The sequence below is a fragment of the Diabrotica virgifera genome, chromosome 6, assembly GCF_917563875.1.
Source record: "Diabrotica virgifera virgifera chromosome 6, PGI_DIABVI_V3a".
Classification (NCBI taxonomy): Eukaryota; Metazoa; Arthropoda; class Insecta; order Coleoptera; family Chrysomelidae; genus Diabrotica; species Diabrotica virgifera.
The window spans coordinates 12596022-12604772 of NC_065448.1; positions in this window are offsets into that span (position 1 = coordinate 12596022).

Genomic DNA, 8751 nt, shown 5'->3' on the forward strand with positions numbered 1-8751 from the left:
ATACTGATCAGATGAATTTGAAGTGTACAGAGGTCTTAGACAAGGAGACCCGTTATCCAGAGTGCTTTTTAATAGGGCTTTTCATCGATTGTAATTTGTTTCGAGCTTCTGTCAAATGTCGTATAATTCGTGTATAATAAAAAAAATATACAGGGATTATACAACATATGTATGACAGAAGCTCGAAACAAATGACTGTGAATGAAAAGCCCTATTGAAAACAATGCTCAGAAATAGCCAAGTTAATATGATTGGATGAACATCAACAATGAACATTAATGTCTGGCCTTCGCTGGTGATTTTACTGCTCTAACAAAAACAAGAAAAGAATGAAGAAATGTTATAAAAAGATTATAAAATGGGTCAAATAGTTTGACCCAGAAATAAACCAGAAAAAGTCAAAGCACATCAAACACGTCAAACAAACAGGGAATTAGAGGACAAAGCATCAGTCGCTTCATCAAAACACAGATATTGAATGTATGGGGCACGTGATGAGAATGGAAACGACGAGGATGCCAAAGATGATCGTTAAACGGAGTCCAATCAGGCAAAGAAGGAAATGACAACCAAGTCATCAAAGATGATTTGATTGCGAACAGGAAGATCTCATAAAAGAGGGAATTAATGGTTGGGAAGAAAGAGCAATAAACGGGAATCAATGGAAATAGTGATATTAGCTCTAACATCTTAAGAACATTCTTAGAGAATTGGCCAGACTCTGTAAATATATAAACAGATGCATCTAAGACGTTAGTTGGCACTGGATGTGCCTTTTACATACCTGCTACTAAAACAGAAAAAATGTTTAAGTCAGGCCATGATTTTTCTATCTTCAGTGCTGAAGCCATAACAACTTATGAGGCCATGCAATATTTTATAGAATCAGAAGATATATCTGCAACAATTATTTCCGATTCACTCTCTGTTCTTCTTGCTATTCAAACTATAGATTTTCCCAATAACAATGCAAATATTTATATCCTACTAATTAAGAAAATCCTTTTCAAAATTCATAAAAATAAAAAAGAATAGTGAACTTTTTATGGATTAAGGCTCAATATGTTGATAGTTTGGCTAAAAAAGCTATTGAGTATGGTACTTCACATAATCGTAAGTTTTGCATATCTGATTTAGTTAATACTATTAAGCATCGAGTTAAAAATCAGTGGAGTCAATCATGCCGAGATCTTTGTAAACAATCCAAATCTTAGTATTCACTGATTCAACCTTCTGTTCCAAATATAAATATATTAGTTTAAAAATTATGTAATACCTCGAAGATATATAACAACATTAATCAGAATGAAGTTTGGACATGCATGTTTCCCTCTACATCTAACAAGAATTAAAGTTTTTGATTCAAATCTTTGTACTGAATGTCAGAAGGTGGGTGATTTGAATCACACTTTCTTTGAGTGCACAAAATACATTCCATACAACTATAATTTAATCGAAGATTTAATAAAATGTAATGTTTTTCCACCTTTCAATGAATCCTATCTATTGTCTCAGAACAGCAAAAATATATATGATTGTTTAATGAAATTTATCTGTGAAACTAAAATTAACCTCTAAACTTATTAATCCTGATAATTTGATATATTATGTACTTATGAAAAAAGGAGAAGAAGATGTATAATGGAAAAATGTGGTGAGCAACTTGGATAGTCCATAGCGGCCAGCTGTAGCTATTGAACTGAGTAGAGAGCTGTGAAAGAGTTTGCTATGGAACTCTAAGGACCTCATTGCCTTTTTTATATATGAATAGGAAACAAAAAAGTTGTGACTAGCTAATCGACACCCAAGGCTATGCCCTAAAACAAAAAAAAAGAGAATCAATGGAGGTGAATAGTAAGGCAATTTAGTAGGCAAGGAGCATGCTTGGACAAGAAGCCACTCTACTTGATACAAGTTTTGTAATATACAGGGTGTAACGAAAATACAGGTCATAAATTTAATCACATATTCTGGGACCAAAAATAGTTCGATTGAACCTAACTTAGTATAGTATAAATAGTTGATCCAAAAGATGGCATAACCCAGACATCCAAAGTGAAAGTTATCCTTCAACACCAAATTGTTCTATATGGTCCACACAATGTCCAGAAAAAAGTCATACCATTTTGAGCGTCGGGTTTGGGGGGGAGAGGGGGGAGAAATCGGTAAATTCGTAGTTTTTTAAGTTTTTCGCCAATATTTCTAAAACTATGCGGTTCAGCATGAACAACCCTCTATACAAAATTGTTCTACATTAAATTTGAAATAAAAAAGGCCCTATGCATAATCTTTCTAAAATGAATGGTTCCAAAGTTACGGAGGTAGTATAGTATAACTGGTCCAAAAAAAGGCCTAACCCAAACATCCAAAGTAAAAGTTTTCCTCCAACACCAAAATGTTCTATATGGTCCACATATTGTTCAGTAAAAAGTTGCACCATTTTGAGCGTCCAGTTTGGGAGGGAGATGGGAGAGAAGCCGGTAAATTAGTAGTTTTTTTTAAGTTTTTCGTCAATATTACTAAAACTATGCTTTAGCGTAAACAATGTTATATACAAAAATATTCTCCATGAAATTTAAAACAAAAAATGTTCTATACATAATTGTTATTAAATCAACGGTTCCAGAGTTACAGAGGGTGAAAAGTCGAGGTTTTCGATACTTTTTATATTTTTGGGCAATATTTATGATATCAAAAACGCAGACATCCAAAGTGAAAGTTATCCTCCAACACCAAATTGTTCTATATGGTCCACATAATGTTCAGAAAAAAGTCACACCATTTTGAGCGTCGGGTTTGGGGGGAGAGGGGGGAGAAGTCGGTAAATATAAAAAGTATCGAAAACCTCCACTTTTCACCCTCCGTAACTGTGGAACCGTTAATTTTATAACAATTATGTATAGAACCTTTTTTGTTTTAAATTTTATGTAAAACATTTTTCTATAGAACATTCCTTACGCTAAAGCATAGTCCCCCCCCCCCCCAAACCGGACGCTCAAAATTGTGTAACTTTTTTTTTACTGAATAATATGTGGACCATATAGAACAATTTGTTGTTGAAGGAAAACTTTTACTTTGGATGTCTGGGTTAGGCCTTTTTTTGGACCAATTATACAATACTACCTCCGTAACTTTGGAACCGTTCATTTTAGAAGGGTTATGCATAGGGCCTTTTTTATTTAAAATTTAATGTAGAACAATTTTGTGTAGAAGATTGTTCATGCTAAACCGCTTAGTTTTGGAAATATTGACGAAAAACTTAAAAAACTACGAATTTGCAGATTTCTCCCCCCTCTCCCCCCCAAACCCGACGCTTAAAATGGTGTGACTTTTTTCTGAACATTATGTGGACCATATAGAACAATTTGGTGTTGGAGGATAACTTTCACTTTGGATGTCCGGGTTTGGGTCTAACTATACCATACTAAACTTACCTTAGTACAAATTTGCACATAAAAAAAGTTACAGCCCTTGAAGTTACAAAATGAAAATCGATTTTTACGAATATATCGAAAACTATTAGAGATTTTTTATTGAAAATGGACATGTGGCATTTTTATTGCATTAGTATTTTAAGAAAAGATTATAGTGAAATTTAGACACCCCATAAAAATTTTATGGGGGTTTTGTTCCTTTAATCCCCCCCCCAAAGTTTTGTGTACATTGCAATTTAATTATTATTGTAGTACCATTAGTTAAACACACTGTTTTAAAAACTTTTTTGCCTCTCAGTACTTTTTCGAAAAGTCAGTTTTTATCGAGATATTTTGAATATTTGTCAAATCAACCACATATTTGAATATGGTTAAGTACGATTATGGAGACTTAGTAATAGGTCTGGATCCCGCGTATGAAAAAAAAGTTGATTAATAGCAAGCTGAAATTTTGTTAATAGCTTAAGGGTGTCTAGTCGGATAAACTTTGATATATGCCAACACTGGAACAGGGGCAGTTTTAACTGTGGAACAGGTTAAAAATTTGGAACGGTCACACCACGAAAACGGCACATTTATTTTGTCCGACAGAACAGACTTAAACTCTCCGAACAGAGATTAAACTCTCATGCAAAAATCAAACTGCTATTTATCACCTGTCATAATTCCTGTCATTTGAAATATTCTACATGTTCCACTCATTAAAACGCCAATTTGGTGATAAATAGCAGTCTGATTTTTGCATGAGAGTTTAATCTCTGTTCGGAGAGTTTAAGTCTGTTCTGTCGGACAAAATACATGTGCAGTTTTCGTGGTGTGACCGTTCCAAATTTTTAACCTGTTCCACAGTTAAAACTGCCCCTGTTCCAGTGTTCGCATATATCAAAGTTTATCCTACTAGACACCCTTAAGCTATTAACAAATTTTCAGCTTGCTATTAATCAACTTTTTTTTCATACGCGGGATCCAGACCTATAATAATAGGAAAGTTTATTTATGATTTACATTTTTAGGTATATTTTGAACCATATTAAAAAAGAAGCCACATCTCGATAAAAGGTGGCTTGTCGAAAAATACAAAGAAGCAAAAAGTTTTAAAAACACTGTGTTTAACTAATGGTATCGCAGTAATAATTTAATTGGAACGGACACAACCATTTGGGGGGTTTAAAGGAACAACACCCCCATAAAATCTTTATGTAAACATATTAAAAAAGTGACTGCAACTCGATAAAAACTACCCTATCAAAAAAATACCAAGAGCCAAAAAAGTTTTAAAAATATTGAATTCAACTAATGGTATCACAATAATAATTTAATTGGAACGTACAAAAAAGTTTGCGGGGGTTTAAGGGAACAAAACCCCCTTAAAATTTTATGGGGTGCACAAATTTTACTATAATTTTTCTTTAAGATACTCCTGCTATAAGAATGCCACATGTCTATTTTCGATAAAAAATCTCTAAGAGTTTTTTATATATTCAAAAAAATTGATTTTCATTTTGTAACTTCAAAGGGCTATAACTTTTTTTACGTGCACATTTGTACTAAGGTAAGTTAGGTTCGTTCGAACTATTTTTAGTCCCGGAATATGTGGTTTAATTTATAACCTGTATTTTTGTTACACCCTGTATAAGTATTATATTAATTGTATTTTAGTCTTAGGTCCTAGTAACCCGATCAAGGGACAAAAAATTTACGAAAACCTCCAAAAAAATAAAGGAAGGATGAAAATTTGGGAATGGGTAGTTGAAATTGTCTATTATTATATAAGAGAAAGTTTACAATTCTACACCCCCCCATTTTACAAAAATGGAGGGGATTACCCCTTCTCGGGAGTGAAAAAATATACATTCAAAATAAGTTCGGAATTGGATAAAATGACTAATTCTGAGCAACTTCTGCTGTATAGAGTTTTTTCACTAAGTCAATACTTTTCGAGTTATTTGCGAGTAAATATGTTCATTTTTAACATAAAAAAAAACATTTTTTTGGACAGTTTTTCGCAAATAACTCAAAAAGTAAGGATATTATCGAAAAAAAAACTTCCAAACTTTTGTATAATTCCGAACTTATTTTGAATGTATATTTTTTCATCCCCGAGAAGTAGAATTGTAAACTTTTTTTTATATAATAATAGACGTGTTGTTCTGAAGCTATTTTCTTGTGGCATTTTTACAATTTTAACTATTTATAATGGGAAATAAGCCACAATATTATTAAAAAATGATTTTTATTAACGTTTCGACGCCCAAATCGGGTGCCGTTGTCCAAATACAAAATACTACTAACATAAACAAAAATGTTGTTGCTTAGTAAAAAAATTCTTCTAATAATTTATTTAATTTGACTCATTTATATCGGCAATTCAGATACATAATATGATACATTTTAAAGTAGAATGTCGGGATAGTATCACGAGGTTTTTCCTGGTTTTCCCTCGTGATTTACTATGAGATCTCTTACGCGAGAACGCGAGAATTTTAATGTCACCGTCGCATGTGGTTGTCTTTTTAAAGACAGATCACATGCTATGATTTTTTTGTGACGGATATTCTTGAGTTGGGGTTGATTTCATGTAATCGAATGAACTATCTTTCAGTAAAGTCGTCCCAGGAACGCAACTCATAAATATTGGCAATATCATTTTAAAGTCTTCTACTTTAAAATGTATCATATTATGTATCTGAATTGCCGATATAAATGAGTCAAATTAAATAAATTATTAGAAGAATTTTTTTACTAAGCAACAACATTTTTGTTTATGTTAGTAGTATTTTGTATTTGGACAACGGCACCCGATTTGGGCGTCGAAACGTTAATAAAAATCATTTTTTAATAATATTGTGGCTTATTTCCCATTATAAATAGTTAATAATAGACAATTTCATCTACCTATTCCCAAATTTTCATCCTTCCTTTATTTTTTTTGGGTCAGATTGTTCTTTGATCGGGCTATAGGTCCTCAAGGCCTACGGAGGTTTGTAAATAATTAAATAGATAATACTAAATAATGAGACGAACTCATTTTGGTTCCAACGAATTATGACAAGTTTACAAAGAAAAGCAAAAATTGCAATTAATCTCATAGATATACATTATCTCCTCCTTTTTCAGAATCTAGATCTGCTACTTTCCTTTGAGAAACCCCTTTCTTTTAACAGGTAGACACAAATTTCGTTATAGCGTATGTAATTAATTTCTGAACATCTCTGGAAAACCGATTAAACGCCGGCCCGGAACGCACTGGGTTGTGGCGTTGGCGGGGCGGCGTGGGGGGCATAGGGGGACGGAAAGCGCGTTAGGACTCGGGGGGCGGCAACCGGCCCCGGCGTGGGCGGCCCGCTGTCTCGCAGCTGCTGGTCGCCACGGCAACCACTTTGACTACCCGGCCAGATATTGATCTGGCTCTCTGTGTATGTTCCTTCTCTTTCTTTTTTGGAAGTTGTACTGAGTGTCTCTCTCTGCGAGTTTTCTCCTGCTGGGAAAAATTACAGAAGCATCGCTAGAGTCAGTAGCGCAGGTGAGAGGGATGCTCCGGATTAGGGTTAATCACGGCTACAGATTAACCGTTAGATCATTACAGACGTTGTTAAACTAGAGATCTTGCGATTTACCGAATTATTCTCTGTTTAAAGAAAGACAACGCATCAGAAAAATGCTAAAAAATGTTTTTTTCTGCAGTCATCCCAACAACTAAAATTTCAGTATGATTTATTAAACCGAATGTTCCATTTTACAGTAATCGTACAAAAAGGATGCATTTTCGGGACGATTTTTTCACTTTTAGAACGATTTTGAATAGCTACCTTGGCGGTTTTGAAGATCTATGTCCGACCTATTTTCTTATCACTGTTTATACAATTTTCTCTTCTCATGCGAACAAAGGATCACGGCTTAATATATATAGCACATTGATCCACTCCAGCCCAACACCGAAAGGTATCAATTCTACTAATTAGGAAAGAAAGTAAGTAAGTGATCCACTTCATGCTAAATTATGGTAGTGTTCTTTATATATCTTCCAGTATTTCCTTACTAAGATCTCTATATCCTATCTCTTTTCCTATGTACTGGCGCGTCAATCTTTTTAATGACGTCTGTACCTTATGGAACCAAAAAGGATGCGTTCAAACAGAAAAAGGAAACACTAATTACATAAACATAGAACGAGGAGTGCCCCAAGGGAGCACTGTCCCCTCTAATATTTAATGTCTCTGCCGAACACATCATCAAAGCTTCTCTTGAAGATCGCCTTGAAGGTGCCAGAGTCAATGGAATCATCATTAAAAATGTAAGATATGCTGATGACACCGTAATATTATTGGAAACAGAAGACCAACTAAAAATACTGATGAACATATTATCAGAAGAAAGTCACAGGCTTGGCCTGGACATTAAGCTTTCCAAAACCAAAATCATGGTATTCCACAAGAACCCCCATGAACAAATTACACCCAATATACAAATAAATAGTATCACTCTTTAGAGTTACAAAGCTTCATATACCTGGGCAGACAGCTAAATAGTCAGCTAGACCACTCAAAGGAATTAGAAGATGCATTGAAATAGCAAGGTCTGGTTTCATGAACATGCGTAAAATGCTCTGTAACCCCAAGTTATCAATCACAATAAGATTGAGAACAGTAAAGTGTTATGTGTGGTCTCTATTACTATATGACTGTGAGACTTGGACATTAAAAGAGTATGACGTCAACAAACTGAATTCATTCGAAATGTGGATGTACCGCCGAATGCTAAGAATAAACTGGACCAGCAGAACTACGAATAAAGAATTACTGGAAATAATGAACACACGCTCTCATCTGGTCAATACAATCAAAATTAGAAAGACGTCATATCTAGGACACAATGCACCATAAGGAGTTTAAAAATATGCCATAAAAGGGGTATAGAGGAAGAAAGAAAAAATCCTGTCTCCGAAACATCAGAGATCGGACCCACACAACAGGGAATGACTTACTTTATCAAGCCCAGAACAGAGAGAAATTTGCCATATTGATCGCCAACCTCAATAGAGATAGCACTTAGGAAGAGGAGATATACCTACTAAATGAGAAATAAGCCACAATTAACTAAAAAAAAGATTTTATTAACATTTCTACATCCAAATGGGATGTCGTTGTCAAAATACCTTCATAAGATGTCGTATTTTGACAACGACATCCGATTTAGACGTCGAAACGTTAATAAAATCATTTTTTAGTTAATTGTGGCTTATTTCACATTTAGAATAGTTGAAATATTTGAAGAATAGATGGAGTATGTTTTTATAGCAATCCTGAAGAAGCAACAA